Genomic DNA, 7,584 nt, shown 5'->3' on the forward strand with positions numbered 1-7,584 from the left:
TACCAAAAAATAGTAGAAGCTTAGAATTTGTTTTTGATTTGCAATAATTTAACTGAAAAAGACCATTAATAATTAAGTAAGCCAGATTTGCAGGTTGCAGCAGTGCTCGTGGAGCACGTCTAGTGGTGTTCTTTGGCCCTAATCTCAAGTTGACTTAGAACCGGTGCAAATCGGGATTGACATAGCAACGACGTAAATCTAGCAATGCCATTCGATGCTGCTATGTAACTGCGACCCGCGCAATTTTGCGACCAAACTTGAAATCAGGGTTAGTCAAGCGGCATAGGAGAAACGGTTTATTAAATCATACTATCAACATGCGGCGCCACGTGCGTTATCTATACAGATTTCTGTAAATTTGGGGTACGTGGCACGGTCGTTAATAGAAACTGCTTATGCCATCTTTTGGTAGTGTGATTTCAAATTAAATCCACGAATTTATCTAAAAATCCAAAATATTAAGCAACCTTTGGCGCGCAATGTCACACTACATTCAACGGTGTCAAAAAGTTTTTTCAATTTTAAATGTTTCAATTTCCAATTGAATTATTCTGCTACGTGTTGTGTTCGTGGTTTTCTCTTTTTATTCTTATTTGAATTCGTTTGTTGGTGTTATCTACTCCTAAAGTAATCTCAAAAACATTTAAGTTTTGAACTTTCGAAGGCTAAAATTTGGTAAGTCGGGATTTTTTTGCCACCAAAAATACTATGTAATACATATCTCCAGCTCTGGTGTGGACCTATTATACACTTAAAAGACTACCTACAACGTTTATTAAACAACTTCTTGCTGGCTGGAACACATGATTCTGGAAACAGTGCATCTCTTTACTTGTGAGAGCTATCCAGAAACAAATCGACTTGGGCACCAAAAATAACTTCGAGAATTTAAACCAAATTGCATTTTTTGAGTGGACATCTATGATGGACACCGTTTAAGACTTCTGCCTTGCACATAGTGTTTTTTATTTAATACACGCGTTCATTCATCCATTTGTACAAAAGCCACAAAAACGTATCTTAAACTCCCTCCTTTTTCCCGTTAAGTTTCAAGACTGGTGAATCCACCAAAGAGGAATCCTTACATTAAAATCAAAAATACCTCTTACTCATAATAAGTTCATATAAGTAAATTTGTTGTAAAGTCATCTACGTGAGTCTATAACCAACACGAAAACATACAAGAAATGTTTGCACAAACTATTAAAAGCACTATTTTTCTGTGAAAATTGAATTGGGCACATGTCTAAAACTCCAATGGTACCTTATTAGAGTCCGTATTTACTTATTTAGTTCTTTAATTTTTTTCCAAGTTTCAAAATAATGTTAAATAACCGGTTTTTGAGGGTGAGTCGCCAAATTAATATGTGGAAGCCAAACACGACATTTATTTCTTATAATTGATGTTTTCATAATTTGTGAAACGTTAATTCATTAATAAATTATTTTTATTCATTGTATTTATTTTTTCTTTATATTTATAATACTAACAAAATTTTGCAATTAAACACATTTAACCGATTTTCAATAAAATCGGTTATGCGTGTTTAAATTGTAAAAAAATAAAAAAAATAAATTGTATAAATAATAAAATATTTAAATTTGCCGCCAATTTTAGTTCCTCATACTACCAAGATACGGCGCTATTATCGAAATTTTGACGACCAGTGAATTACGTGTTACTTGATTTTCTATAACTACTATATTCTATGCTTGAAATCAACCCCTTTGGAACATATAAGCTAGCTTAACTCGGTCCTTACTAAATGTTGTTTCTCGGTTGTTGTACTTGATGGTAAAAGTTTTGTCACTCCTGCTAATTATTTCGTGTGGACCTGTATAGAGTGCTACGAGTGTTTTTTTCTTCTTCTACACGTAGGAAAATGTGACTGCAAGTGTTCAAGTCTGGACTCGTTCAAGGTCGATATGCACTACGCCAGGTTGTTGGTGTTGGACTGGCATTTTTCAGGAAATCTTGTAGGTTTTGGATGAACATTTCAACTGGAGGTTGATTTTGTGGTGACGAGGAGGCTATTAAATCGGCCGGCAAGCGGAGTGTTTCACCGTAGATAATTTCAGCAGCGCAATATTTTGCGGTCCGGAGTGAAATCTCTTATGGGAGTTCCAATGTAATGACTACCGCTGTACCTCAAAAACTATCAAACATATTTTCATAAACTAGGTATCATGTAAAAGAGATTTTTTTTCCGGTTTATCGGCCATTTTAGATATGCGATAGGTTACCTACAAACTCTAATAAAGGTAGAGAAAGTTTGACTAAAGTTAAGGATTTCTAGAAAAGGCATTTTAAGAGGTTTTTTTGAATTTTTTAAATGGCCAATAAATTTATGCTTGTTGTTTAATCCGATAATTTCAAGTGCGATGAATAAAATGTTTGTAAATAACACCTCCACAGAGGTAGCCTTATTTGCAATCGATAATCGAGTGAGCAAGAGATAATTTACAACTCTCCCATAAAAAATAACCGCAAACAATTAGACCCGGACTGCAAACATATGGCTAGATTTATAAGAGAAGATTTCAGAGATTTTAAAATAAACATTCTTTTGAATAAATGAGAATTGTGATTTCATTAAAAATACAAGGTAGCTAAATAAATGTGTTGAATTCATTTAAAATAATATTGGTCGATCATTAATTACTCTGGTGATAAATAAATATTTAAATATTTGGGGAACGGAATAACAAACCAGGTCCAGCCAGTTCCCTGTAAACACGTCTTTGTCACCTCTTTTCTGAGAAAAACGATTATTTGTCTCGAATTTGTGTACCTGGACGCATATGAGTCACTGGCAGCCCTCGGGTTCAAAACTTAGGTCGCGCAATTAGAAAAGTACATCGCTTCCATGATATCGCGACCTAATTACGTGGAAAATTATATTGAGAATTGTATTTTGTATTTTTTTTCAAATATGATGTCGCTTTGATCTATTTAGTTAAATTTACCATGTTTTATGATGAGTGCGAAATATTGGAAATTTTGTTACTTTTACGTTTTTAGAGCATTTTATCCAGTTTCCAGTAAAGAACTGATTTTGGTAAACTTCCTATTTTTGAGGAATTAATATTGGTTTGATCTGTTACATGGATCAAGCAAATACGGTCGTGGTCGAATTGATTCCCAATAATCTCTATAAGTATAATTCTGTAAAAGGTGATGGTCGAATTGGTTCCCGGGTGATGGTCGAATTGGCTCCTGCATGAGCAGGTAATGTTTTAGTTTTATTTTAGATTTAAAGCTGGTAGAAATGTTCAAATAAATATTTTCTTGGCACAAAATCCAACAACAAATTTCATTTATTCATGGCTAACTGGTTATTTAAAAAAAAGGAGAATGTAATTTTTTAAGTCCAATGCTCTCCTGTAAATTTCATAAAATGTTTCGTAAAGTAATGACTATTAAGACATCTCACATGATGACGTTGCGTTCGTTAATATGTCTATTAATACTATTAAAGCATCAAAATAGAGACAAATTACAAATATAATTTTAACATTTTTCGATATAGTACTCATTAAGTTCTATGCGCCTTCTCCATCGTTTTGGAAGTACTTGAATACTCGAAGAAATATTTATCCACAGCCTTTAAATTGTTAAAATACGATTTGTTTTTGAACGTTTTGGAACTTGTAAATTTGTTCATACACTTGCAAACGCCATTTCTGTTATCATAATACTTTAATCTGTTTACCTGACCTACCTGACCGATGGGAACCAATTCGACCATCCCCGGGAACCAATTCGACTATAATTAGAGAGGATTACAGAATTTGGGAACCAATTCGACTCGTCCCGCAAATACACCCAACAACCCTTTTCAGGCCACTGGTATATAAATGCAGGTACAAGGGAGTGAAAATTATTTGCCTTCGAAACATTGTTCCATAGATTTCTCTATGACATTTTGAGTTTCTGAGTTTTATTTTTCTTCTGTCTATATTTTTTTAATTAGTTTTAGAGTGTTGTTAGTTTAGTTTTAAAGTAAATTAAAATTGCAATGAGTACCGATTATAAATAATAGAACTACAAGATAGTATTGCTAATACATCATTGGTTACAAAAAATTACGTTTGAGAGTTGAAAATGCGGCAAGTCAGTCGTCTACGTAACATTCTGAAATTCGGAATGAATGAAGAGGCTGAGGTACCGGCGGTTAGGGTGTTGTAAATTATGCACTCGTAATAGGGTGTCCTTCAAGATTGCTGCCGATTCCAACTTGACAGTTGAACCAGTATCGTAAAATTCTGAAGGTCGAGCTTGCTCCGGACGGGCCTTTTAAGGCTTCAGGGTACCGAAGCGATTGTTGAGAATTGGTGTACTACAAGTTGCATACTTTTTTTAGACCTGTTTTCAGTGACAGCTGTCAATCATCGGATAGGCATCCGACCTTCGCCTCGGGGTGTCTTGTCCCTTCTCATAAAATGCAAATAATGTAAACAAACTGAATTCCACTATCGCCCACGATAGTTTCTCTTATTTCAGAGATTCAAGCAACATACAGCGAAAAATACGTTTTTTATTTTGTTAAAAAAATTTGATACTAAAGAATAATAAAATACTAGCATAGTTTTGTAAAAAATAATACACCATTACACCATTTATTTATTAGGTTTTATGTTTTAATTAACCGAATTCTGTTCGCTATATTATCTGTCATGTGCATTTCTAATTGGATCACTTGCATTGAAAAAATATAAAATAAAAAAATTAATTGGTGAAACATTATTGTTCTTTCAGAAAACAGTTTAACTGTAAAAAAGTTACTAGGAATATCTCATTAAAATGATGAAAACTTCTTTAAACCCGCTTTTTCGTCTGATAATTTTATCCAGGTAATAAATTCTGAAAAATACATTGTTGTAAAAATTTATTGTAACTATACCCAGTAATAATTATAGCACAAATAACGTATCGAGAGATTGTAAGATCCAGTCTTAGGGATATAATTTGTTTACGTTACGCATAGTAAAATAAATGATACTTTTATAATTATGTATTATTTTAGAATTTGGGAATTATTTCTCGTTTTTTTATTAAATTTATACAATTTTTCTATAACTAGCTTGCGAAGATATAGCTGCGTTACTCTTACATTATATAAATTTTGTGTATTTCTTTAAAATATAAGTAAACATTGCTAAAGATCGGGTACCTGAAACTGAAATCACATGTAAACAAAAATGTTTATTAGAAAGTTTAGAAAGTTTTTCATAAGCTCATGAGTCATAAGACTTGTATTTAGTGGAGGGTTTAGGGTGCTGGTTGGTACTTATATATAATCAAAACATATAGTTCTACAACTTCTTTACTCTCGGTGTCGGTGCAAGGACTAAAAAAATTTTATACGTGGGAGTTAAAAATAAAAATTGTAAAAAATGTATGTATTATAAGAAAAAAAACCAAACGACGCCCCCTCATAAATGTTTTAAAAATTGGAAAAACACTTCAACTTCAATGGAAGCAGCAATTATTTTGGATGGATTTAAAAAATCAGTAGACATGCATAACGTAAGATTTAAAAACCTCATAGGAGATGGTGATAGTAGCGTCTACAAAAAAATTCGTAATGCAAAACCATACGGGCCTAATTATTTTATTAAAAAAATTGAATGCCGAAATCATATACTACGAAATTTTTGTACTAAAATTAGAGAAATCGCTAAAACTCCTCGTTCTGACATAAATATAAAAACTTTTTTGCGCAACAATTATTTGAAATTTAGAACCGCAATTGTTTCAGCGATAAAATACAGAAAAAACGAAAACTGTACTTTCGATCAAAAAGCAGAAAACCTGAAAAATGATATTTTAACCGGACCTGCACATATTTTTGGTAATCATTCAAAGTGCGCTACGTATTTTTGTAAAACAGTTGGTCAAATAACAAATGCAGTTGCATATTCTGACTTTAAAAATAGTTACTTGTTTGAGTTGTTCATGCAGGCATTAAAACGAGTTGCAAATTTATCTTCAAGTCTATTGTATGATGTCGATAATAATTCTGTTGAGTCATTTAATTCAGTAGTTAACAAACTTGTTGGGGGTAAAAGAATAAATTTTTCAGAACGCGGTTCTTATCATGGCAGATGCTTTGCGGCAGTCGTAAATGTAAATAACAAAAACAAATTTGTATTTAAAATTATGGAGAAAATATCAGGGAATAGTGGCATTTACACCACAGAATTTTCAAATCGCTTATTAAAAACCAAAGAACTTCAAGCTACAAAATTAAATAAAAGAAAAATTCGTATTCAAAGTGCAGATTCGGATTATGGTGCGACTAATGACATAATAGACATGCCAACAGAAACATATGACAAAATAAAAAATGAGTTCTTGAATGATTTGGCTGCTTGCGATATTTTAAAAATTCCTTTGTTAACAATTGGTCAACGTAATAATGAGCATATTAATATGAAATGTACGACCAATACAGCGAATGCTGTAAAAGATATCTTGTATCGTGTGGGATTATCTAAATTTAAAAAATTACCCGAACCACTACAGTGGGGAATTGATAATGAAGAGAAAGCAAAGGAGAAGTTTGAACAGACCACAGGAATAAAGGTAGATTCATGCGGCTTTTTTGTTGATAAAGAAAAAAATTTTTTAGGTGTAACACCAGATGGGTTAGTGGGTTCAAATGCTATTGTTGAAATTAAATGTCCACTTAGCGCAAGAAACACAAATATTAAAACTGCCATAGAACAAAAATTGATTAAATACTTAGAAATAGATTCTCAAGATGAGAGTAAAATAGTTTTAAAAGAAAAAGATAATTACATGTATCAAGTACAAGGTCAGCTCCACATTACTAATCGCCAAACTTGTTATTTTATAGTATACACCTCTACAGATTTAAAATATTGTATTATTGAGAAAGACGATAGTAAATATTGGAACGGAAGAATGATAGATTGTCTTGAAAATTTTTATATGAATGCCATGTTACCAGAAATAATTGATTCAAGACATAGTCGCAATTTACCATTACGCAGCATAATAAAAAAGGATTTGTAAATAATATTTCAAGTTTAGTTTTAGAGATTTTTACATAAATACATAATATGATGATAAGCATTTTAATAATAATTATAATTTTTAATTTGAACAATAAAAGTAAAAAAAAATTCCTCAGTGGGTTGACACCTTGTCGTGGTGAGGGAGCTCAGTAGTTCTATCACAAAACCTGTGCAGAACGAAGCTAAGTACAACCAAAGTTTTAATCATCTTTTTTTATACTTTTTTTAAAACAGGAATAATTTTATTGTTAAAAGTATTCAAAAAAATAGCGAGCGTGATTACTCGTATTTCAAAATCTCATAAGATACGTTGATAGCAGTGTCTACAAAAAAAACGTAATGCAAATCTATAGGTACCTAATTATTTTGTTAAAAAAATTAATTCCGAAATCATGTGCTTTAATTTTATACCACTATTAGAGAAATCGCTAAAATTCCTATTTGTGCCGATACATTTCTCTGTCTTGAACAAATGCAATAAAATTATTATCTTGTGGGTCACCCCAATGGTGGTTACCTCCAGCGGTGCGTCCTAAACCC

General features: G+C 32.1%; 1 long non-coding RNA gene across 1 annotated transcript; it reads left to right on the top strand.

The window, feature by feature from the left end:
- Positions 1–261: 261 nt before the first annotated feature.
- On the top strand, positions 262–1,460 carry LOC135265975 (uncharacterized). The gene is made up of 2 exons (XR_010333886.1): positions 262–675; positions 728–1,460. It is a non-coding gene; the product is annotated as an uncharacterized LOC135265975 (long non-coding RNA).
- Positions 1,461–7,584: the final 6,124 nt, after the last annotated feature.

The sequence above is a fragment of the Tribolium castaneum genome, chromosome 4 (assembly GCF_031307605.1).
Source record: "Tribolium castaneum strain GA2 chromosome 4, icTriCast1.1, whole genome shotgun sequence".
Lineage (NCBI taxonomy): Eukaryota > Metazoa > Arthropoda > Insecta > Coleoptera > Tenebrionidae > Tribolium > Tribolium castaneum.